Raw genomic sequence first — 26,066 nt, 5'->3', positions numbered from 1 at the left:
CTACCCAGACTATTTGCATTGCACCCCCCCCCCCCCCTTCTCCGCTGCTGCTACTCTCCATTATTATTTATGCATATCTCATTTTCAAATCATTACTGGGTAACAATTACTATAAGTACCCTACTGTGATTGTTTTCAATAAAAATGGTCAAAAGGAAACAAATAGATTCTCAGCAAAGAGCATTTTCTGAATCAATACTTTTGCTAGGACTATCTGGTAGTGGTCTGAGTAGTTAGGGGAAAACTGAAACCGAGCTGTTATTGGCAGAGGTTTATTAACTCATTTACCACAGGCTATTACTCCAACCCACCAAAACAGGCATTTTGAGGCAGTCTTTTCAAATATCTCTTATACTAAAAGGCCATTATCAAGATTTTCACAATTTCACCGATGTATTCCAACCTCATAGTTTGAAAATATATATTAAACACATTAAAATATTTTTTTTGTCTGCACTGGGCCTCTAAAGAAGGTGCTAATTAGGCCTAATTCATCCTTTAATAGTGATTATGATTATTAGCCCATTCATTACCCCCGTACATCTTGCAGGTCACAAATGCATTTTATCAACAAATCTTGGAGACCTGTGTAAAAGCACACAGCGATTAGGACACCGGATAAATCCCGAAACACAATCCACATTCTCTCAATTCCGCTATTGGACAAAACTGCGCCTGTTCCATTTTGGAGGGCTGGTTGTTATTTGCTCATCATTATGGCTTTTATTGGCCAGGACTTCATATAATCTTAATAAAACATTATTTTCAACTGAATATATTTTATGTAATGCAAAAAAGGTTAAAGATATCACATTTGTTAACGTTTAGAAAAACTGTAGGAATTGTGCGCCCCTTCTTTAAAAAAATATTGGTACGTTCTTTTCAATTGCGCTGCGAGCGTACATTGAGGCACAAGAAGAACGGGAAACCTGATCCGTATAACATGAAGTGGACCAATTTCGGTGGTAATTGATCGGATTATTCTACTTTAAGAAAAGGGAATACCACACTACGGCATAATTTCATTTTTCCCCCCGCGAAGAGGAGGATGGTGGCCGGGTAGTCACAACTTCGGACACGTTGCTGTTCCTTGGCACGCGCACTGATCCAGTTGGTGAGGTGAGTGCTACTAGTAGCCCACTGGAGATGGAGAATGATAGGCTACATTGTTGTTATATTGTTGCACATCATAACCACCTGTATGGGATGTGAGCGGGATAGTTGTAGTCTGCAATGTCACACGTTTTTGGTAAATTTAAATCCAATAAAGGCTATGGAATAGTGCGTCAACAGCAAGATTTATGCTTTTTACCTAGGAATCTGACGTAGGCCATTTCAGAGCTACAATATATTCAAAATGAATTCTTTAATTCATTGTCAAATATATGCGCAATAAAATGACCGTTGTACACCTATAAGCAAGCCAGCTATGGTATCTAACGTGGGCTTTCTATGGCAATTACAAACATTTAGAATGGAATGAATGTGAAGGTAGGGTTAGGCCTTTCTTTAATGCTTCTTTATTACTTGACGACAGTGGCCTACTGATCTGTCACTTCTAGATGAGCACGCCTAGTGTTGCCTTTAGGGCTGATGAAGCAAAGCTTTCAGCTCTGTTCCAATGTGTAATTGCCCCAACACGTGGGCGGCCAAAGGGTACTACGGTACTGTGGCTAACTGATCATCATAATGCTCTATAATAACGGCAATTGTTGATATTCTCCAACAGAATTAGACATATTTAGACCAAGTTGGTAGTTTTCATAAATGCTTGCTCCCCCTCAGCCCTCTAAACTGGTTTTCATCTGCTTCTCCACGGTTCTCTGAAAAAACAGAATGTATAACATTTTGACATCTGTCTCCATGGGGTGATGAGCAGTTATTTGTGCACTGGGGACCCATAATTATTACGATCTAGCCTGCCTCAGACCTGTCTTGTTTGTCTATCGTGTCAACCTTGGAGGCACAAATGTCAAGATAGAAAATGCAGGAAAAGTTAGCCTGGGGCACCATGATGGCTTATTTGAGCAGCTCTGCTGAATCTGACAAGGCAAGCCAGATCAAAACTGTGATCTTATGAGGCCTGTATACAAGCCTGCTCTGTCTGAAGCCATTGTCTTGAAATTAGATCAGATAGCAGTTTATTGAACTCTTCCTCTGCTGTGTGTGTCACAGGAGGCTGCTGAGGGGAGGATGACTTTTAATAATGACTGGAATGGAATGGTCAATACCATTCCATTTATTCCCTTCCAGCCTTTACAAAGAGCCCGTCCTCTCCAATTAAGGTACCACCAGCCGTGTGTGTGCTTCTGTCTATTTACATATCTGGTGTGCTTTCATCATCTCTTTTGTGATGGATAGAAGAAAGAACAGATCTAGGACTAGAAGGGACAATGACCCAGGAGACCAATATCACAGTGCCTGTGTAGTCTGCTGTCAGTTTGGTGTGTGGGTTAGTCGGACAATGACAGAGCTCCCATTTCCCCATGGTGCCACTGCTTTTCAGACACATCTTCTCTCTTGTAGTACAGGAAGTGAAATAACTAACAGTGACACTCCTTTTAGTTTTTTTTAGGCGTAGTCCTTTCAACAACCACTATTTCACACCTGGCAAACAGTTTGACTACGTCCAGCTGGTCACCTGGAATAATATACATAGAATGAAAGATATGGACAGTAGGCTACATACTTTGTGAAATGACAGACTGGCTCTGGCTGGTTCTTTATCAGTGAAGTGGCTTATTGACCTCTGACCAGTTACAGCACCACTCACTCACTCCTCTCAGGACTCGCTCCTCTCAGGACTCGCTCCTCTCAGGACTCGCTCCTCTCAGGACTCGCTCCTCTCAGGACTCACTCCTCTCAGGACTCGCTCCAGGCTCAAGTGACATTTCAGATGCAAGAAAAATCATATTCTGTGTATCCCAGGGAATGGAATGGAACAGAGGCTGTTATTGTAATCAGCGAAACCACTTAACCTCATCCTTCCTCTTTCTCTCTCCCTCTTCTTCCTCCTCCTCCATATCATCAGCATTCTGCCCATCTGGCCCTCTTAAGACGTTTGGAGGTCCATTAAAGTCCCAATGCAGCCATTTCTGGGTAACAATTTAGTACCTTACTGTAATAGATTTCCATTTAAAATGGGCAAAAATAGCTTTTTGTCAACTTTCCCAAGCAATAATCATTTTGCTAGGAAGGTCTGGGGGTGGTCTGAATGGGGAGGGGAAAACTGAAATTGGTCTATTAACCAGTTTACCGCATGGTGATGTCACCATGGAAATCCAAAACTCCTGCTAATGCAAACCTCCTGATTAAAATACAATCAGGAAATAACACTGATCAAATGTTTTTACACTTTTACAGTGTTAGTTTCATCAGCTGTTGTACAATATGACACAAAACAAAGGGGAAAAAGCTGAAATGACTGTACTAGATCTTTAACAGAGAGTGGTGAGTGTCCCTTATAAAAGAGACTGACTATGGGTTACTGCTGCTCCCTCTCACTCTGCCTAGGCCCTGGGTGGGTGGTCCTGTAGCGAGAGATAGAGAGAACCTTAGCTAACACTACCATTCTATACTCCATATTCTAACTGATTTCATTGCGGTGGTGGTCGGCTGGTTTTATAAAAAACAAGCTGATGTTTCCATCACTACGTGAGCTCCTGTGTAATGTGATGGAGACCACATACACAACCACTCAACCCCCCCCCCCACACCACCACTAAGTGAGCTGCTGTGTAATGTGATGGTGGCCAGCCGGGAAGGTGCTTCATTGCCTTTTACTCGTGCATGCGTGCGTGTGTGTGTGGAACGGGAAGGAGAAAGCTGTAGCTCTCAGTACCATTCCATCAACATGATCCCACTTCCTCATACTCCTCCTGTTGTCTGACATGAGGTGGTTATGAAGACCAATATGTTTATTTATTTAACCAGGTAGGCCAGTTGACAAGGTCTCATTTACAACTGCGACCTGGCCAAGATACATCAAAGCAGTGCGACACAAACAACAACACAGAGTTACACATAGACAAACGTACAGTGAATAACATAAAATAAATAGAATAATCTATGTACAGTGTGTGCAAATGTGGAAGAGTAGGGAGGTAGGCAATAAATAGGCCCTAGTGGTGAAAATAATTACAATTTAGCATTAATACCGGAGTGATAGATGATGTGCAAGTAGAGATACTGGGGTGCAAGACGGTAAGTAATACTATGGGGATGAGGTAGTCGAGTGTTCTATTTACAGATTGGCTGTGTACAGGTACAGTGATCGGTAAGCTGCTCTGACAGCTGATGCTTAAAGTTAGAGTGGGAGATAAGACTCCAGCTTCAGAGATTTTTGCAATTCGTTCCAGTCATTGGCAGCAGAGTGAATTCACTGCACTGTGGTGAACAGTTGCTGTAAGGAAGATGATCTGTAGGCCTATGAAGGGATGGAGGGGATAGACAGGCTTTGGGGTGTCCTTGTAACAAGATGACATGTTGTTTTTCAGTTGTCACTATGTAGTTCAAAACAGTGCAGTGAATTCACTTCATATTGATGTGAGGCTTCAGCCTTTGGTTTGGTTGCTAGACCACTGTGTGTGTGTGTGTGTGTGTGTGTGAGCAGCGAAATAATAAATGCTAGTATTTTATTACTCCTCTGTATTGTATTGTGCAGGCCAGTGACCTAAGAATGGCAACCCAGTCAGTGATTGACTGAAGCTGAAGGTTGTTGACCTTTGCTGTGACCTATGGCAGGGTGGCGTTTCACAAGGGATGTTTTGGTAAACGTTGGTAAATGTCAGTCAAGGTTCTCCAGGGGATCTGTGATTTCACTGAGAGTATAACACACACAAATATATATATATATAACTCACTCGCACGCACAAGCACAGCAGACAAATAATGATCCTCTATTTGATAGGTACACTGTAGAGGACAGAGTGATTATAGTAAGGGAGGAGTCCTCTGCCTCTCTGGAGAGAAGGATGAGTTGGCTGCTTTGCTCTTTGGGTTAGGCTGACCTTCACCCTCCAGTCCGTCCATCAGTCCGTCTGTTCGCTCCCCAGCACAAGCATGAATGTGTGTGTTTTCATGAGTGTGTGTGGCACTCCCCAACAGCCTCTGATGGGCACAGACGGCTGCTGCACAGACGGCTGCTGCACAGACGGCTGCTGCACAGACGGCTGCTGCACAGACGGCTGCTGCACAGACGGCTGCTGCACAGACAGCGGGGCTGCACAGACAGCGGGGCTGCACAGACAGCGGGGCTGCACAGACAGCGGGGCTGCACAGACAGCTGTAACTCAATAGGCTTCCACTGACAGCAGGCAGCACAAACACACACATTACTCCCTACGTGGAATTTCAAATGAAGGGCCTCCAGTCTGACCTGTTTCTCTGAGGTTGCTCAATGTCAATCCCCCTGCTGCAGCCGTCTCGTGTGTGTGCGCGTGTTTACAGTGTAGTTATCAAATCAAACTTTATTTGCCACATGCGCCGAATACAGCAAGGGTACACTTTACCATGAAATGCTTACTTACAAGCCCTTAACCAACAGTGCAGTTCAGGAAGAAGAAAATATTTACCAAGTAGGCTAAAATAAAAAGTAATAATAAAATGTAACACAATAACGAGGCTATATACAGGGGGCACTGGTACCGAGTCAGTGTGCAGCGGTACAGGCTAGTTGAGGTAATCTGAACATGTAGGTGGGGGTGAAGTGACTGCATAGGTAACAAACCACGAGTAGCAGTAGTGTACAAGACGGGCGGGGTCAATGTAAATTGTCCGGTGGCTATTTTTTAAATGTATTGTTCAGCAGTCTAATGGCTTGTGGGTAGAAGCTGTTGAGGAGCCTTTTAGTCCTAGACTTGGTTCTCTGGTACCACTTGCCGTGTGGTAGCAGAGAAAACAGTCTAGAACTTGTGTGACAGGAGTCTCTGACAATATTATGAGCTATCCTTTGACACCGCCAATTATATAGGTCCTGGATGGCAGGAAGCTTGGCCCCAGTGATGTACTGGGCCGTTCACACTACCCTCTGTAGATCCTTACGGTCTGATGCCGAGCAGTTGCCATACAAGGCAGTGATGCAACCGGTCAGGAACCATTTGAGGATCTGGGGGCCCATTCCAAATCCTTTCAGTCTCCTGAGGGGAAAAAGGTGTTGTCGTGCCCTCTTCACGACTGTCTTGGTGTGTTTGGACCCTTGTTGGTGATGTGGACACCAAGGAACTTGAAGCTCTCGACCCGCTCCACTACAGCTCCGTCGGTGTTAATGGGGGTCTGTTTGTTCCATCTTTTCCTGTAGTCCACGATCAGCTCCTTTATCTTGCTCACTTTGAGGGAGAGGTTGTTGTCCTTGCACCACACTGCCAGTTCTCTGACCTCCTTCCTATAGGCCGTCTCATCATTGTTGGTGATCAGGCCTATTGATCAAGCACTTATTGATGAAGCCGATGACTGCGGTTGTGTATTCCTCAATGCCATTGGATGAATCCCGGAACATATTCCAGTCTGTGTTAGCAAAACAGTCCTGTAGTGTAGCATTCCTGCTTTAGTTTTTGCTTGTAAGCAGGAATCGGGAGGATAGAATTATGGTCCGATTTGCCAAATGGAGGGCGAGGGAGAGCTTTGTACGCATCTCTGTGTGTTTGTGGAGTAAAGATGGTCTAGGTTTTTTTTTTTTTTTACCTGGTTGGACATGTGACATGCTGGTAAAAATTTGGTAAAACTGATTTAAATTTGCCTGCATTAAAGTCCCCAGGCCACTAGGAGCGCCGCTTCTGGGTCAGCATTTTCTTCTTTGCTTATGGCCTTATAGAGTTGATTGAGAGCGGTCTTAGTGCCAGCTTCGCTTTGTGGTGGTAAATAGACGGCTATGAAATTCTCTTGGTAGGTAGCGGGGTCGACTGCTTTTCATAAGGTACTCTACCTCAGGCGCGCAATACCTAGAGACTTCTTTAATATTAAACATTGTGCACCAGCTGTTATTGACAAATAGACACACACCCCCACCCCTCGTCTTTCCAGAGGTAGCGTCTCTGTTCTACCGGTGCATGGAAAATCCTGCCAGCTCTATATTGTCTGTTTCTTTGTTCAGCCACGTCTCGGTGAAACATAAGCTGTTTCAGTTTTTAATGTCCCGATGGAAGGATAATCTTAATAGTTGGTCATTTTATTTTATTTTATTTTATAATGATTGCATGTTAGCAAGAAGAAGGGAAGGCATTGGGAGTTTACTCGCTCGCCTCCGGATTACTCGCTCGCCTCCGGATTAATCGCTCGCCTCAGGATTACTCGCTCGCCTCCGGGTTACTCGCTCGCCTCCGGATTAATCGCTCGCCTCCGGATTACTCGCTCGCCTCCGGATTACTCGCTCGCCTCCGGATTACTCGCTCGCCTCCGGATTACTCGCTGGCCTCCGGATTACTCGCTGGCCTCCGGGTTACTCGCTGGCCTCCGGGTTACTCGCTGGCCTCCGGGTTACTCGCTGGCCTCCGGGTTACTCGCTGGCCTCCGGATTACTCGCTGGCCTCCGGATTACTCGCTCGCCTCCCAGATCTGCATCCCCTTTCCGCCGTCTTTTCTTCGCGCAAAAAGTGTGGATCTGGGCCTGTTCCAGTGAAAGCAGGATATCTTTCTCGTCAAACTCATTAAAGGTAAACGTTTCTTCCAGTCCACGGTGAGTTATCGCTTTTCTGATGTCCAGAAGTTATTTTCGGTCATGAGACGGTAGCAGCAGCATTATGTTCCACAATAAGTAAGTAAATAAGTTACACAACACAAAAGAAAATGAAAATTGCACAATTCTTTGGGAGAATGTAAAACGTCAGCCATGTTCTTCAGCGCCATCTTGATTTCTGTCAGGATGTCTTTTTTTTTTCAGTAAGTACTAAGCCATCAGCCAAAGATCAATAGGACTAGTCCTTTTATAATTCTGAATCTTCAGACAAGACCATGCATATCAAATGGCACGCTATTCCTAATGTAGTCCACTACTTTTGACTAGGGCCCATATGGCTCTGATCAAAAGTGGTGCACTATATAGGGAGTAATGTGCCATTTGGGACCTGGGATAATGTATAATGATGGAGAATCGAGTGTCGATCTCATTAGATCATTTGTAACCAGTTCTCTAACTCTCCTAAACAGTTCGTCCGACAGACATAGTTTATGTTTACTAGGCAGCAATAATATATTCTGAAGAGCTCATTTCATAGATTGCCTAAGGTAGAGTCTGTTAAGTTGGTCTCAGCCACAATGGTGGGTTCAATTTGATTTCAATTGGTACTATTAATTAGGCTTTTATTAATAAGGGCTCGCATTGAGTGACCTGAAGATCCCTCTTGAATCTCTGACAAAAACAGAACAACAATATAGTCAATGTAATAGTCTGTAAGAGGGTGAGTGGGGTGATATTGGTGTGTGTGTCTACAGTCTAGTTGTACCGTCAGGATGAGAGAATGTGTGTGTGTGTCTGTGTCAGTGTAGTTGTACCATCAGGATGAGACGAGGTGTGTGTGTTCTGCTCTTTTGTCTCTGTGCCACTGTCCGTCTTCCAGCCAAGCGCTGTTGTCAGACACTGCCTGCGGGCCGTGTCTCTCTCTGTGCGTGTGTGTGGCCCTGTCCAGCAAGAGAGAGAAGCACGTGCAGGCCAGATAGAGAGAAGAGATGTGACCCACGGCACAGCGCTGTTTACATGTCTGTTTAGACGAGGGACGGGGGAATGTGGCGAGAGGGGACAGCCTTGTCTTGTACACACTCTTGCAAGAGGCTGTGGGCTAAAATATTGATGTGTGATGGTTGGTTGTTGCTATTGGCACAGGCTGTTGTCACATGTTGGGGACTCCGACTCCAAGTCTCCTCTTCTCTCTCATCTCTTCTCAAGTCTCAGATTCAGCTCGTTGTTGACCCCCTTTTTACTCCATAAAGTTCTCAGGGTGGCATTTTCCTCTCACAATCATTTACGCTATGAGTAAATGCACCAGAATGTTTTCAATAAACGGCGAGTTGATACTGCAGCTCGCAATTGCATTAAGTGTAATATGAGTTTTGTCTCTGTCATCTCCACTAACCGTTAGTTCAATAGTTTAACTATCTCATTAGGCTTGAGCCACGTCAACCTTTGCCACATCGTTGATCAAATCGGTCAACGAAACGCAGCTAAAGTATTTGAAAGAAAACAAATAGTATAAGCCCCATGTTATGGAGCGGGGCCAGACTGGCTCTAAATCCCTCTGGAAATATGCTAATGAGTCTGAATGACCATGGATGCAGCGCTGTGATTGACCCTCTGGAAAGGAGCACAATGGATTGCTTGTTTGGTGATCACGAGGGCACTCTGCTCACACACACACACACACACACACACACACACACACACACACACACACACACTCTTTCTGCTTCATTTGTCATGTTTTTGACAGTTTGTTTTTATGGGTTAGAACACACTTTGAACCCCAGAGTTAATCATTGTTAACTTCTGACGTCTCTCAGAAGAAAGACTTTATGGTTTCATGATAAGGGCCTCTTGAACCTGATCACCAGTGTTCACAAGGAAGGAAATATAATGCTACATGGGATGATTGACCGATAACAACCAAGATATGGCATCTGGTCTGTTCCAGGCGAAAAAAATACATCTTTATCTGATGTCTTTTCAACCAGGACTAGGTTACAACCTGACAGTTAACTAGTTATGACATTTTATTACCAATTTTTCCTTCTGGATATTGTGTGATAAAGAACGGGAGTAGCAGATTGATTCTCTCGCTCCAAACAACTTGTTCTTAAAGTGGACACTTCAGTGTAGCACCTTTTACTGAGGGCACACTTGTTAAACTTGTAGCTAGAGGTGGCTCATCTAGGTGGGTGGTAGCCTGAGGCACAACCAGGTAGCTAGACGAACAGTCACATTCAGCCTTTAAGATCTCCTGTGAGAGAGAGCCACCGAATGCAAGTCTCCTCTGATTAGTCTTCGTCTGAGAACTTAGCTTGTGAAATATGAGGTGAGATGCTGTGTAAACGTTCTGGGGATCAGTGGCGAGCGAGAGGTCTACTGGGACGTGTGAGTCTGGGGGCTTGTGATCAAGCTGTCTCACTGGATCGGTCTACCTCTCTTTTGCCATCTTCTCTTCCTCTACTCTCCTCCTCATGGCTTTCTCTCTTCCTTTCCTCTCTTTCTCTCTGTGAATGCACTGAAAGATGCAATATTGATTGGGCTTCACCCAACCGACTGTAAAAAATAATGACCCATGAATCCCCTGAAACAAAGGACAACCAGTCAGTGTAAACAGAATGTAAAGAATATCTCTATCCCTCTCACTCATTATCACTCTTTCATTGTCTCTCCCTCCTTTTGCGCTCCTTCACTTGCTCGCTCTCACCCCCCCATTTCTGCAGGGTTTCACCTTCCATCCTATGGAGAGGCTGATTGCAATGCTGCTGTTACCATGGCAGCCAGTAGAACACATTAAGCTTTATAATAACACACGGCGTGGAGAAAGGGAAGAAAATAATCAAGAGCATGAGGAGGAAACTATAAATAGAGAGAGCAGTAATCCCTAGCATCATTTATTAAACCGGAACTTCAGATGGCTGTGTTGGCTTTGTAACACATCATTTCCCTTGCAGCTAGTACAGTATACACACTGTCCCTTCCCAGAGTCCCCTATCAAGTCAAGTCAGTTTTGACAACGAGGGCTGATTCCAGTAATGTAGGATAGCTGCTATGGTGTTTGTGACCTCATTCAGCTATCCTGAGCTCCACTCTCATATTTAAGGATGAATAATGACACACGCCCAGTCATCTAGGGACAGTCAGACTGAGATGTGGCCCACGGGTGACTTTGTATTTTTTATTATTTATTACTGGATCAGAAATGTATGAAATCCAAAGCTCTGACAAAGCCGTTCATTTCAGATTCTATTTTGTGTCTCAAAATGACTTATGGCAGTGTTTCAATGAATGGTGTTAAGCTCGGGAGATCCAATGAGAAATCATAAAAGATCGATCTCTGGGATATTAACCAGATATATATATATTTTTTAAGTATTCTGAACAAAAATATAAATTGGACATGCAACAATTTAAAAAATGTTATGCGTTACAGTTCATATAAGGAAATCAGTCATTTGAAATAAATTAGGCCCGACTATGGATTTCACATGACTGGGCAGGGGTGCAGCCATGGGTGGGTTTTGTTTGTTTATATGTTCCTCTTTCTGTTGCAGTTGTAAAGGAGAACTGGTTCTCAACTGGCCTACCTGGTTAAATAAATAAAGGTGAAATAAAATAAATTGCGTTGTTTGTTAATTATTTTTGTACTTATTTTGTACATAATGTTGCCGCTACCGTCACTTATGACCGAAAATAACTTCTAGACATCAGGTCTCCGATTACTCACCAAAGACTATCAGAATCCTTTTTTTCCTTTCACGACTCTGACGAGCCCGACGCGAAGGATATACTGCCTCCTCGGGAACAGGCCCCTATCCCCGTGTTCTGCACAGAGAAAGAGGAGCCGAAGGGCGGGCTGCCTTCTGAGAATAAGTGAGCGAGTGATGGAATAAACAGACTTCCCTCCATTCTGCTAGCAAACGTGCAATCTTTGGAGAATAAAATCGGAGAGTTAAGCGGAAGATTAAACTACCAACAGGCCATTAAAAACTGGAACATCTTATGCTTCACGAAGTTGTGGCTGAACGACAACAATATCAACATACATACAGGTGGCTGGTTATACGATGTACCGGCAGGATAGAACAGCGGCGTCTGGTAAGATAAGGGGCGGCGGATGATGTATTTTTGTAAACAAGAGCTGTGCACAATATCTCAGGAAGTCTCGAGCTATTACTCACCTGAGGTAGAGTATCATGATAAGCTGTAGACCACACTAGCTGTTTACGTACCACCACAGTCAGTCTGGAATTAAGACAGCATTTGAATGAGCTGTATTCCGCCAAAAGAAAACGCCCACCCAGAGGCGGCGCTCCTAGTAGCTGGGGACTTTAATACAGGGAAACTTACATCTGTTTTACTAAATTTCTCTCAGTATGTCAAATGTGCAACCAGAGGGAAAACAACTCTGGACCACCTAGACTCCACACACAGAGATGCAAACAAAGCTCTCCATCGCCCTCCATTTAGCAAATCTGACCATAATTCCATCCTCATGATTCCTGCTTACAAGCAAAAATTAAAGCAGGAAGCACCAGTGACTAGATCAATAAAGTGGTCAGATGAGGTAGATGATAAGCTCCAGGACTGTTTTGCTAGCACAGACTGGAATATGTTCCAGGATTCCTCCGATGGCATTGAGGAGTACACCCCATCAGTCATTGGCTTCATCAATAAATGCATCGATGACGTCGTCCCCACAGTGACGTACATATATACCCCAACCAGAAGCCATGGATTACAGGCAGCATCCGCACTGAGCTAAAGGGTAGAGCTGCCGCTTTCAAGGAGCGGGACTAACCCAGAAGCTTAAGAAATCCTGCTATGCCCTCCGAACCATCAAACAGGCAAAGCGTCAATACAGGACTAAGATCGGATCGTACTACACCGGCTCTGGCATTCGTCGGATGTGGCAGGGCTTGCAAACTATTACAGACTACAAAGCGAAGCACAGCCAAGAGCTGCCCAGTGACACAAGCCTAACAGACGAGCTAAACTACTTCTATGGTCGTTTCTAGGCAAATAACACTCAAAAATGCATGAGGGCACCAGCTGGTCCAAAAGACTGATCATGCTCTCCGCAGCCGATGTGAGTAAAACCTTTTAAACGGGTCAACATTTACAGGGCAAGACGGATTACAAGGACGTGAACTGCAAGCATGCACTGACCAACTGGCAAGTGTCTTCACTGACATGTTCAACCTCTCCCTGTCTGAGTCTGTAATACCAACATGTTTTAAGCAGACCACCGTAGAGCCTGTGCCCAAGAACACTAAGGTAACCTGCCTAAATGACAACTGACCCGTAGCACTCACGTCTATAGCCATGAAGTGCTTTGAAAGGCTGGTCATGGCTCACATCAACACCATCATCCCAGACCCACCCTAGACCCACTCCAATTTGCATATTTCACCAACATATCCACAGATGATGCAATCTCTATTGCACTCCACACTGCCTTTTTCTACCTGGACAAAAGGGAGAATGCTATTCATTGACTACAGCTCAGCATTCAACAACATAGTGTCCTCAAAGCTCATCAATAAGCTAAGGACCCTGGGACTAAACACCTCCCTCTACAACTGGATCCTGGACTTCCTGACGGGCCACCCCCAGGTGGTAAGGGTAGGTGACAACACTTTTACCATGCTGATCCTCAACACAGGGGCCCCTCAGGGGTGCGTGCTCAGTCCCCTCCTGTACTCCTTGTTCACTCATGAATGCACGGCCAGGCACAACACCAACACCATCATTACATTTGCCGATGACACAACAGTGGTAGGCCTGATCACCGACAACGACGGGACCGCCTATAGGGAGAAGGTCAGAGACCTGGCCGTGTGGTGCCAGGATGACAACCTCTCCCTCAATGTGATCAATACAAAGGAGATTATTGTAGACTACTGGAAAAAGAGGATGAGCACACCCCCATTCTCATCGATGGGGCTGTAGTGGAGCAGGTTGAGAGCTTCAAGTTCCTTGGTGTCCACATCACCAACAAACTAACATGGTCCAAGCACACCAAGACCGTTGTGAAGCGGGAACGACAACCTAATCCCCCTCAGGAGACTGAAAAGATTTGGCATGGGTCCTCTTCCTCAAACGGTTCTACAGCTGCACCATCGGGAGCATCCTGACTGGTTAAATCACTGCCTGGTATGGCAAATGCTCAGCCTCCGACCGCAAGGCACTACAGAAGGTAGTGTGTACGGCCCAGTACATCACTGGGGCCAAGCTTTCTTCCATCCAGGACCTCTATACCAGGCGGTGTCAGAGGAAGGCCCTAAAAATGGTCAGACTCAAGCCACCCTAGTCATAGACTGTTCTCTCTGCTACCGCACGACAAGCAGTACCGGAGTGCCAAGTCTAGGTCCAAGAGGCTTCTAAACAGCTTCTACCCCCAAGCTATAAGACTCCTGAACATCTAGTCAAATGGCTACCCAGACTATTTGCATTGCCCCCCTCTCCCCCTATTTACACCACTGCTAGTCTCTATTGTCATATGCATAGTCACTTTAACACTACCTGCATGTACAGTTGAAGTCGGAAGGTTACCTACCCCTTAGCCAACTACATTTAAACTCAGTTTTTAACAATTCCTGACGTTTAATCCTAGTAAAATGCCCTGTTTTAGGTCAGCTAGGATCACCACTTTATTTTAAGAATGTGAAATGTCAGAATAATAGTAGTGATTTATTTCCGCTTTTATTTCTTTCATCACATTCCCAGTGGGTCAGAAGTTTGCATACACTCACTTAGTATTTGGTAGCATTGCCTTTAAATTGTTTAACTTGGGTCAAATGTTTCGGGTAGCCTTCCACAAGCTTCCCACAATAAGTTGGGTGAATTTTGGCCCATTCCTCCTGACAGAGCTGGTGTAACTGAGTCAAGTTTGTAGGCCTCCTTGCTCGCACACGCTTTTTCAGTTCTGCCCACAAATTCTCTATGTGATTGAGGTCAGGGCCACTCCAATACCTTGACTTTGTTGTCGTTAAGCCAATTTTCCACAACTTTGGAAGTATGCTTGGGGTCATTGTCCATTTGGAAGACCCATTTGCGACCAAGCTTTAACTTCCTGACTGATGTCTTGATGTTGCTTCAATATATCCACATAATTTTATTTCCTCTTGATGCCATCTATTTTGTGAAGTGCACCAGTCCCTCCTGCAGCAAAGTACCCCCACAGCATTATGCTGTGCTTCAACCGTGCTTCACGGTTGTTATTGTGTTCTTCGGCTTGCAAGCCTCCCCCTTTTTCCTCCAAACATAACGATGGTCATTATGGCCAAACGGTTCTATTTTTGTTTCATCAGACCAGAGGACATTTCTCCACGAGAGTACTAACTTTGTCCCCATGTGCAGTTGCAAACCGTAGTCTGGCTTTTTTCTGTGGTTTTGGAGCAGTGCCTTCTTCCTTGCTGAGCGTCCTTTCTGTTTATGTCGATATAGGACTCGTTTTACTGTGGATATAGATACTTTTGTACCCGTTTCCTCCAGCATCTTCACAAGATCCTTTGCTGCTGTTCTGGGATTGATTTGCACTTTTCGCTCCAAAGTACGTTCTTCTCTAGGAGACGGAACGCATCTCATTCCTGAGCGGTATGACAGCTTTGTGGTCCCATGGTGTTTATACTTGCGTAGTGTTGTTTGTACTGATTAATGTGGTACCTTCAGGCATTTGTAAATTGCTCCCAAGGATGAGCCAGACTTGTGGAGGTCTACAATAATTTTTCTGAGGTCTTGGCTGATTTCTTTTGATTTTCCCATGATGTCAAGCAAAGAGGCACTGAGTTTTTAAGGTAGGCCTTGAAATACATCCACAGGTACACCTCCAATAGGCTAATTGACATCATTTTCTGGAATTTCCCAAGCTGTTTAAAGGCACAGTCAACTTAGTGTATGTAAACTTCTGACCCACTGGAATTGTGATACAGTGAAATAATCTGTCTGGAAACAATTGTTGGAAAGTTTACTTGTCATGCACAAAGTAGATGTCCTAATCGACTTGCCAAAACTGTAGTTTGTTAACAAGAAATTTGTGGAGTGGTTGAAAAACGAGGTTTAATGACACCATCCTAAGTGTATGTAAACTTCTGACTTCAACTGTACTTACTACCTCAACTAACCGGTGCCCGGTTAGACATGCAGTTAGTTAAAGGCCCTGTGAGTAGTTGGCACCATTTATTATCACTTACTTTGTAGTGTATCCAGGTTTTTGGATCTACATTAAGGAAGAGAAGTGAGCCCCACTAACTCCATGTCAGAAGGCTATTGAGCTCTCTATGCTTAGCAGCGTTGTAACAACCCTTGCCCTCTGACGATTTGAATGAAGAGTTCTTTTATCAAATCTCATTTTATTGGTCACATACACATTTAGCAGTTGTTATTGCAGGTTTAGCAAAATGCTTGTATATTACCTGGCTTTAGTATTGTCTTCTACACAGTACACACCACAGATATTTTCTGACGAAACAATCCTATTTATTATATAGGTCACCGTTTCTATACAAAATGATCCCTCCCAACAAGACCTAGTGGGGTCATTATTCTAAGCCTCCACTGCAGATGCTGTGCATTAGTCAGGTTTGGTTCAGAAGTGTTCCATTTGCTAGACAAATGTTTTATTTATTTTTTTATACAGCGATGTATAGATCAAAACATAATGTATTCCTTTTCAACTGTCGTTGATGGCTGTGGATTGTGGTATTACACACATCTGAAGCAGCCAGCACTGGATAACACAAACATCTCCCGGATAACAGTAGACCTGTTTCCTGTCTGTCTCAGCCAGCCAATCCTGGATAACACACGCATATCTGGAGCGCAGTAGACCTGTTTCCTTTCTGTCAGCCAGCCAACCCTGGATAACACATTCTGTACTTTTCTGGAGACCATCAGACTTGTTTGGAGTGCGTCTGTTTGTCAGCCTTCCCCATTGCATGATGGTCCTGCTTGGCCCTGATTAGTCCTGTTGTCTCCTGCCTGCTTGTAATGTGTCTTATGATTTCAGCAGGCAGACCGTGACAGGCCTCTCCTGTAATGTAATGTATGTAGCCATGAATGCAGCTGTAGACCTGCCCATGCTAATTGCAGCTTGTCTTCTCTGCTTCTGGAGGCTGGAAGGGCCACACAAAGAGAAGCTCTGACATGTGAAGGCCTGAGAGGGGAAGAGGAAGAAACTGTCCTCCTGCCTTCCTAGACGCCTACACACACACACTTAACGGTCTGGAGACAGAGGGCAGAGCTTAGCACACACACAGCCACACATTCATATCCACTCCTTAAGGTCTCTGTAGGGGGTGCCAATTGAAAAGCCTGGGAATGTGATGTGTTATCGTACCCTACTGAAGGGCCTGGGGTGAGATGTCTAGTATCCTATTGAATGTAAAGCAATTTCAGTTGGAGAAAAACGCCAATTTGAAATGTATTATCGTTTTTCTGGCCTATTTTCACTATGAAATAGGCCAGGGTCAAAACAGAGAAATGGAGACTGGAGGGAGAGATTCTATATGAGATTGTGGAGAGAGACAAGGACAGGATGAGTGGGAGTGATTTACAAGTGGATGAGCAGAGAGAGAGAAAGGGAGAGGGTAAGCAGTGTGAAGTGAGAGCGATAATAACTGTTGACAAAGGGCCATCGTGTGCATGCACACATCTCCTTACCCATGTCAGAACACTCAACTGCTGTGTTATTATGTTGACATGGTATGAGGACTTACCAATCCTCCCACCTTATGCCAGTGTTTGCCAGACACCAGTCAACATGTGACCGGCGAGGAGTTGTGTTTGTGTGTGTGATTGCATGAAAGGGTTGTGTGACACCAGGACACAGTGATTATGATGACGTCATATTGAAACTAGGCCACGACAAACCAGTGATGGATATGAGGAGGAACCATTAGGCTCACGCTAGTGCTCAGTGCCAACAGATGGCCAACCTGTGGCCCCTGTCCTTTAATGTGTGTGTGTGTGGCACCTCAATATGGTTGTGGAGACATGGATTGTACTGAAGAAGACTGGGTTATTTCAAGAGAACTGAATACTGGGAAAGAGAAGAGGGAATGGTTCATTTGCTTGCCGGAGGTGGTTTTTCACCCGTTGCCATAGAAACAGCAGCTCAATGTGTGTGAGTGTATTTGTGTATAAATGCATGTGCACATTGTGCAGTTTTCTTTCTTCCTATCGCTGTGTGTGTCAGGGTTGGGCTCAATTCAGAATTGAATTCTTGACTTTTTTCTAATTTCATTTTGAAGTAGTAAACAGGATACATAATTGCAATTCTAATTTAAAGGAAATTGAATTCAGTGAAATTCAATGAAAATTATTTATATATTAGGTGTTGTCTATACAAACAGTTTATTAGGTACACCCATCTAGTACCAGGTCTGAAACCCCCCCCCCCCTTTGCCTCCAGAGCAGCTTGAATTCTTCGGAGTATGGAAAGGTTGCTCAATTGGTATCAAGGGACCTAATGTGTTCCAGGAAAACATCCCCACACCATTACGCCACCAACCTGTACTATTGACACCATTTAGAATTAGGCTATGGACTCATGCTGCTTACGCCAAGTTCTGACTCTGCCATCAGCATGACGCAACAGGAACTGGAATTCATCGGACCAGGATGTCTTTCCACTCCTCAATTGTCCAGTGTTGGTGATTGCATGCCCACTGGGAACCGCTTCTTCTTGTTTTTAGCTGAATGGAACCAGGTGTGGTCGTCTGCTGCAATGGCCTATCCGTGTCAAGGACCGACAAGTTGTGCGTTCCGAGAGGCCGTTCTGCACACCAATGTTGTACTGCGTCGTTGTTTGCCTGTTAGCTTGCATGATTTTTGCCATTCTCCTTCGACCTCTCATCAACTAGCTGTTTTCACCCACAGGACTGAGGCTGACTTGATGTTTTGTTTGTCGCACCATTCTTAGTAACCCCTAGACACTGTCATGCATAAAAAGCCCAGGACGTTTCTGACATACTGGAACCGGCGCGCCTGGCACAGATGATCATACCATCCTCAAATTCGCTTAGGTCGCTTGTATTGCCTATTCTAACGTTCAATAGAACAGCAACTGAATGCCTGCTTTATATACAGTGCCTTGCGAAAGTATTCGGCCCCCTTGAACTTTGCGACCTTTTGCCACATTTCAGGCTTCAAACATAAAGATATAAAACTGCATTTTTTTGTGAAGAATCAACAACAAGTGGGACACAATCATGAAGTGGAACGACATTTATTGGATATTTCAAACTTTGTTAACAAATCAAAAACTGAAAAATTGGGCGTGCAAAATTATTCAGCCCCCTTAAGTTAATACTTTGTAGCGCCACCTTTTGCTGCGATTACAGCTGTAAGTCGCTTGGGGTATGTCTCTATCAGTTTTGCACATCGAGAGACTGACATTTTTTCCCATTCCTCCTTGCAAAACAGCTCGAGCTCAGTGAGGTTGGATGGAGAGCATTTGTGAACAGCAGTTTTCAGTTCTTTCCACAGATTCTCGATTGGATTCAGGTCTGGACTTTGACTTGGCCATTCTAACACCTGGATATGTTTATTTTTGAACCATTCCATTGTAGATTTTGCTTTATGTTTTGGATCATTGTCTTGTTGGAAGACATCTCCGTCCCAGTCTCAGGTCTTTTGCAGACTCCATCAGGTTTTCTTCCAGAATGGTCCTGTATTCGGCTCCATCCATCTTCCCATCAATTTTAACCATCTTCCCTGTCCTTGCTGAAGAAAAGCAGGCCCAAACCATGATGCTGCCACCACCATGTTTGACAGTGGGGATGGTGTGTTCAGCTGTGTTGCTTTTACGCCAAACATAACGTTTTGCATTGTTGCCAAAAAGTTCAATTTTGGTTTCATCTGACCAGAGCACCTTCTTCCACATGTTTGGTGTGTCTCCCAGGTGGCTTGTGGCAAACTTTAAACGACACTTTTTATGGATATCTTTAAGAAATGGCTTTCTTCTTGCCACTCTTCCATAAAGGTCAGATTTGTGCAATATACGACTGATTGTTGTCCTATGGACAGAGTCTCCCACCTCAGCTGTAGATCTCTGCAGTTCATCCAGAGTGATCATGGGCCTCTTGGCTGCATCTCTGATCAGTCTTCTCCTTGTATGAGCTGAAAGTTTAGAGGGACGGCCAGGTCTTGGTAGATTTGCAGTGGTCTGATACTCTTTCCATTTCAATATTATCGCTTGCACAGTGCTCCTTGGGATGTTTAAAGCTTGGGAAATCTTTTTGTATCCAAATCCGGCTTTAAACTTCTTCAAAACAGTATCTCGGACCTGCCTGGTGTGTTCCTTGTTCTTCATGATGCTCTCTGCGCTTTTAACGGACCTCTGAGACTATCACAGTGCAGGTGCATTTATACGGAGACTTGATTACACACAGGTGGATTGTATTTATCCTCATTAGTCATTTAGGTCAACATTGGATCATTCAGAGATCCTCACTGAACTTCTGGAGAGAGTTTGCTGCACTGAAAGTAAAGGGGCTGAATAATTTTGCACGCCCAATTTTTCAGTTTTTGATTTGTTAAAAAAGTTTGAAATATCCAATAAATGTCGTTCCACTTCATGATTGTGTCCCACTTGTTGATTCTTCACAAAAAAATACAGTTTTATATCTTTATGTTTGAAGCCTGAAATGTGGCAAAAGGTCGCAAAGTTCAAGGGGGCCGAATACTTTCGCAAGGCACTGTAGCAAGCCAAGTCCAGGTGACTCATGTGCCTGTAGGAGCTAACCATTTTTGTGAACGGGTGGCGTACCTAATAAAGTGTACATCTTGACCATAAATGTAAAAAAAAAATATAACTAGGAAAGTCAGTTAAGAACAAACTCTTATTTTCAATCTCAGCCTAGTTCAGGGGCAGAACAACAGATTTTTTTACCTTGCAGCTCGGGGATTCGATCTTGCAACCTTATGGTTACTAGTCCAACACTCTAACCACTAGGCTACCTGCCGACCCGTATATATTGTGTGTATATAAACAGGGCGTGTATATATTACATGTACATGCATAAGCAATAGATTTTCAGGACAAACTCTCTTAAAATGTAATGATCATGGAAAACAGAACCTGTATGCAAATATTCAAAGTTACTATATTTCATGAATTACCTAGATTTTGTTCAATGGGGGGAATACTACATTTCCCAGAATGCATTAGTTTAACTCAAGTTGACCCTGAGGCCTTCAGAAATAGGCTAAACAAATGAAAATATAATGGTATATTCTAAGCACTAAAGTTAAGAGTATATTAACATAGTTTCCAGAGAAAAGGGATATATTCTTTCGTATCTGGAAGTGTGACTTGTCAGATTCAATTAAAATTATGTTCTATGACTGAGTGTAACTTATTTGAATTGCACGGAATTAAATTCTTCCTGACACTTGAATTCAAATTCTACGTCCTGTGGTGTGGCCAATTTAGAATTTCAACTCATGAGTTGAGTGGAAGTCAATTCTGAATTGAGCCCAACCCTGGTGTTTAGCTGTGTGCACTCCCGCAATAGCGTGAGACCGGGGATGTAATTCTGCCTGTCACTTATGTAGCTTAGAGAATGCAAAACAGACTCCCCAACTACAGCGGTCACCATGAGAGCAGGCAGGCAGCCAGCCAGCCAGTATGTACAAAGAGGAGAAAGCTATTGTTTCCAGCCATGTCCCAGATGAAACTGACAAACGGATGACGTCCATCTGAGCTGCATCTCTGATGAATACAGCCCTGTTCTAGCTGAGGTGGAACATTAGAAGATAAGTGTCCTATTAGATGTGTTACCTGTTTTTTTGGGGGGGAGGGACAAAAATTGAAATGCTTTAGTGGTGCAAAAAAACAAGTGAGAAATCTGAGGTCTCTGCAATATTTCAAGGACTCCCTCCTGTGGACAAAAACGGCACTAGAAAATAGTTCATCCTAAAGAGTAGATATTTTTGGTGTGACTATTTCTTTACCCTCTTTATGTCTCTCTCTCTCTCCCTTCATTCCCCCTCTCCCAGGCAGCAGTAGCAGGGTTCTGATCCTGGGGAGATGACGGAGGTGGTAGAGCCCAAGCTGGACTTTGCATCCTCGGGTCGCTCGGGGAGAAGGAATGCCCTACCTGACATCCTGGGTTCACCGGCTGGGGTCAACCCCACTGACCTGCAACTCAAATTGTCCGAGCTCCACCTCACAGGTGGGTTAGCTTAACCTGTTTTTTTGTGTTCTGTGTCTCTCTCGGTCTCTGTGTCTAATTTAGTAGATGTAGGCCTAAAACAAAATTATTTGCCCAGGGTTCCAGGTTCTGTTCACAAAATAGGATTTTAACCCCATGGGTCTTTCCTGGTGAAATTAGGTGGAAAATGCTAACTAACTGCAGTCCTGTTGGTTTGTCTCTGTCTAGATGGTCTGGGAGAAGCCCAGTCTCCCACGGCAGAGGAGGCCCCACTCCCTACAGAGAGCTCTGAGAGGAATGAGGGATCATAAGGCTGCCTGGGGGGAGGCCCCTAACTAGCACCGATGTTTACCTCCGGTGAAGCTGATGAGAACTGGAGAAGCGGGATAGATGGGTAGAACGATACAGAAGGACCGATGAAGGAGAATGATGGGCCTGTTTTGAACAGCAGCTGAGCTGCAGAGAGAAGGATGATGATAGGATGGACAGGGAATAGTCTCTATCACCCAATCTGAAAAGACTCTTAAGAAAAGCGTTGGTGTGTGTGGGTGGAAAGATCACCTCTACTCCAACACACTGCCATGAGAAACAATGGATGTATGCTGATTATATACTGTTGTACACTACACATTTTTATGATTCAATCAAGACTCAAAACATTCAGCAACGGAGAAGTCACAAGTGAAAAAATAAAACATTTCCAATATCCTACTGGTGTCTATTAATTGGCCACTGATTCAACACAGCCAATCATGTGCGACGATGGGCGGATCCTAGTGGCCAATAGTGGTTCAGAGCTTTTTGATTGGTCTGGAAGAGAAAGTAATGATGTATTATAATGTACTGGATGTGTATGAAGAATGAGGTGAGAGTGAGTTAACTGTATAACAAGAGGCAGCTGGCTTCCTCTTTCGGTGTCACACGGACATTGATGTAATCATGAATTCACATCTGAGACTATAATACAGAGGGCAGTGTGGTATGTACTGCATGTATGGGTTTTTAAACATTGTTCAAATGGTTTTAATGACAACCAATGGGGCTAAAGCTAATGGATCGAGATGATTGCTGTGATTGTGACCAGAAGTGTTGATGTGTTTATTTGCAAAGGTTAGCTAGATGCTAAAGCTAACATTATGAGTAGCCTGACAATCCAGTCCCTATCTTTTAAAACATTCCTGAAATGAACCTAAAATGGTTTCTCACTGCCAACCATGTACTGTTGAAGCAGTCTGACGCTGTTGGCGCATTTCCATACAGGATTTACCTCAATGTAGGCTCAGACTTTTCTGTTTCCATCTACGCGGGCACCCGTGTCTCACTGGGCCCTGGTTCTGGCGGACTTGTGGCCAACCCAGGCCGCTGGTACTTTTCAGCTGGCAATTACATAACAAACTGAACTTTTAACACCTCACAAAGCAACTGTTTTGATTATGCAGAGGCTGTTGATTCTGCTCTTCACTGTCAGCCCTAGCTATGGAAACCATTTCTCCTACTATAACATAAGGGTGTGTACACTAGTGTAAAGCTGGTGTAACAGTTTCACAACGGCATGTGAAAACTGCTGTTGTGTTCCTCTCAGCTCAAGGCTGTCTTTCATTAAAAGGATTTATATTTTTCCAGACTTCTCAGAAAATGTGCCTGGTAGCAGTTGACACAAACCTGCTTTGTTGTGTTCTATGGGTGCGTTCGTAAATTCACTCTGGTTATCTACTCCGATTTCAGAGCACTTTCGTCTGAGGGTGCCAGAGCACAGAATAACTAATTTATGAACGCTCAACACCCGTTGAATATGGCCGGTGTCAGTAAACGTCGGCCAAAAAAGCATTGCCAGCAGCACAGTTACAGTCACCAACACTCTGGATGACATGAAAACAGCCTAACCAGCTCTGACTATTTTACTCACCCTAGCAGAGTGAGGTGTTCTCTCATTTTAGTCTTGAAGTAGATAGTCAACGTTAGCCAGTTAGCTTGGGTGCTTGACTCTCGTAAGGTCAGAATGCTCTGATCAATCCTACTCCTTTGAATTTAGGAACGGACAATCTGACAACACTGAATTTAGGGATGCCCAGAGCACACTCTAGATTGAATTTACCAACACCCCCTCCCCTATATCTCTGAAGTAATTTTAAACAGTATTTGGGCTATTTGTCCCGTAGAAGACGTCTACCAGGTCTTTGATGATAAACTGTATAGAAAAATGTCACATTTATCACAACAGTACATATGTTAATGATGTACCGGCTCAAAGAGGAATACCACCCACACTCACAGCAAGGCCTTGGAGATGGAAGGCTTGTGCACTTGCAGTGTGGTCAGCATATGCCTGTTGTCTGGGCATGGGAGCAAGCACCAAGCAACACCACCACCAAAGTGTTGCATCATGTATGGAGATGGCAGCATGCCTTCTGCCTCCTGCTGCTCCACTCAGCCACAGACGGACAGCCCGGGCATTCACACAGGCCCATTTTTTTACCCCCCCCTGGAGGCCAGCACACCGGCCCACTTTTTTTCTTGAAGCCCCTAGTATTATCTAAGTAATGGTAATTCTGCACAAAAACAAAAATTTAGACTGGCCCATCTGGCATTTGCCCGAACTGCCCTGTGGCCAGTCCGTGCCTGCACCTAGCAGCCTGTCTGAGAGAACTTGTATCTGTTCTATTTCACTCATCAACACATTAATAGAGCTGTGATCATATGCATGATCACGATATAGACTAATGATATGAACACTCAGGACCAGATGCACGGTGAACAGAAGGACAGCCATATACAGTACTTAGTAATTAATGCCAATATATACTGTTTAACATTACAGGATGCCAGTTATTACACTGTTGTATATATTGTGATATTACGCGAGGAAGAGTCTATTCACTATATATACATGTGTTCATATAGTGAATATACATTCACGATACAATACAAGAGAATGAACATGCTGTATTTTCAATCGTCTTTTTATGAAATGTTTGGGCTGTGTGTATCTTTGTATGGTTTTGTCTGAAGTGCAGGCAACTGATGCTCTTATTTGTGATGTACTTATTACTGGAGTTGTTCATGTAATAACTCAAGGTAAATGCTCATTCTATGGGGAGGAAAAATCAGAGGTGTGTCTCGTAGTGTACCCTGTTCTCAGTTGTGGTATGTGCAGTATATTGTATTTAGCATAATTCCACATGTCGATTCTTTCAGGTGGGTAGGCAACATGCTATAATAAATCCACAAAGATTCACATAGATAATTGGTGTTTGCTGTTTTTCTTCTAAGCCAGAGGTGGTTCTTCAACTTCCGTCTTAGAATACCTCAGTCCTGCTGCGAACCCAGGAGTAACATTATGTTTTGCATATTGTAAAGTACACTACATGACCAAAGGTATGTGGACACCTGCTCTTCGAAAAACGAATTCCAAAATCATGGGCATTAATATGGAGTTGGTCCCCTAGTATGATGTAGGGTTAAGATTTCCCTTCACTGGAACTAAGGAGTCTGAACCATGAAAAAGAGTACCAGAACATTATTCTTCCTCCTCCAAACCCAGATTCGTCCATTGGACTGCCAGATGGTGAAGCGTGATCCATAACTCCAGAGAACGCGTTTCCACTGTTCGGGAGTCCAATGGCAGTGAGATTTACACATCTTTGGCTTGTGTGCGGCTGCTTGGCCATGGAAACCCATTCCACGAAGCTCCAGATGAACAGTTATTGTGCTGACGTTGCTTCCAGAGGCAGCTTGGAACTCTGTAGTGAGTGTTGCAACCGAGGTCAGATGATTTTTACATGCTATGTGCTTCAGTACATGGCGCTCCTGAGTGCGGCTGAGCCGTTGTTGCTCCTAGACGATTCCACTTCACAATAACAGCACTTACAGTTGACTGGGGAAGCTCTAGCAGGACAGACATTTGACGAACTGACTTTTTGGAAAGGTGGCATCCTATGACGGTGCCACATTGAACTCACTGATTTATTAGAGCATGTAAGACCATTCTACTGCCAATGTTTGTCTATGGAGATTGCATGGCTGTGTGCTCGATTTTATTCAACTGTCCGCAACTGGTGTGGCTGAAATAGCCAAATCCACTCATTTGAAGGGGTGTCCACATACTTGTGTGTGTATATTGGATCACCTAGGTACCAAGTTGGAGAATGTAATTATTTTTTGTAAAACACCCAGTGGACAAAACTGGTTCCAATGACATTACAAGCAGCTTTGCCCACTGCATGGGCATGGACAAG

General features: G+C 44.1%; 1 long non-coding RNA gene across 1 annotated transcript; it reads left to right on the top strand.

Annotated features, from left to right (window-relative positions):
- Positions 1–652: 652 nt before the first annotated feature.
- Positions 653–25,072, top strand: LOC110488176. The gene is made up of 3 exons (XR_002468367.2): positions 653–1,119; positions 21,677–21,852; positions 22,060–25,072. It is a non-coding gene; the product is annotated as an uncharacterized LOC110488176 (long non-coding RNA).
- Positions 25,073–26,066: the final 994 nt, after the last annotated feature.

This window comes from Oncorhynchus mykiss, chromosome 32 (genome assembly GCF_013265735.2).
Source record: "Oncorhynchus mykiss isolate Arlee chromosome 32, USDA_OmykA_1.1, whole genome shotgun sequence".
NCBI lineage: Eukaryota > Metazoa > Chordata > Actinopteri > Salmoniformes > Salmonidae > Oncorhynchus > Oncorhynchus mykiss.
The sequence above is the reverse complement of the archived record's forward strand: the minus strand, read 5'-3'. Positions and strand labels throughout refer to the sequence as shown.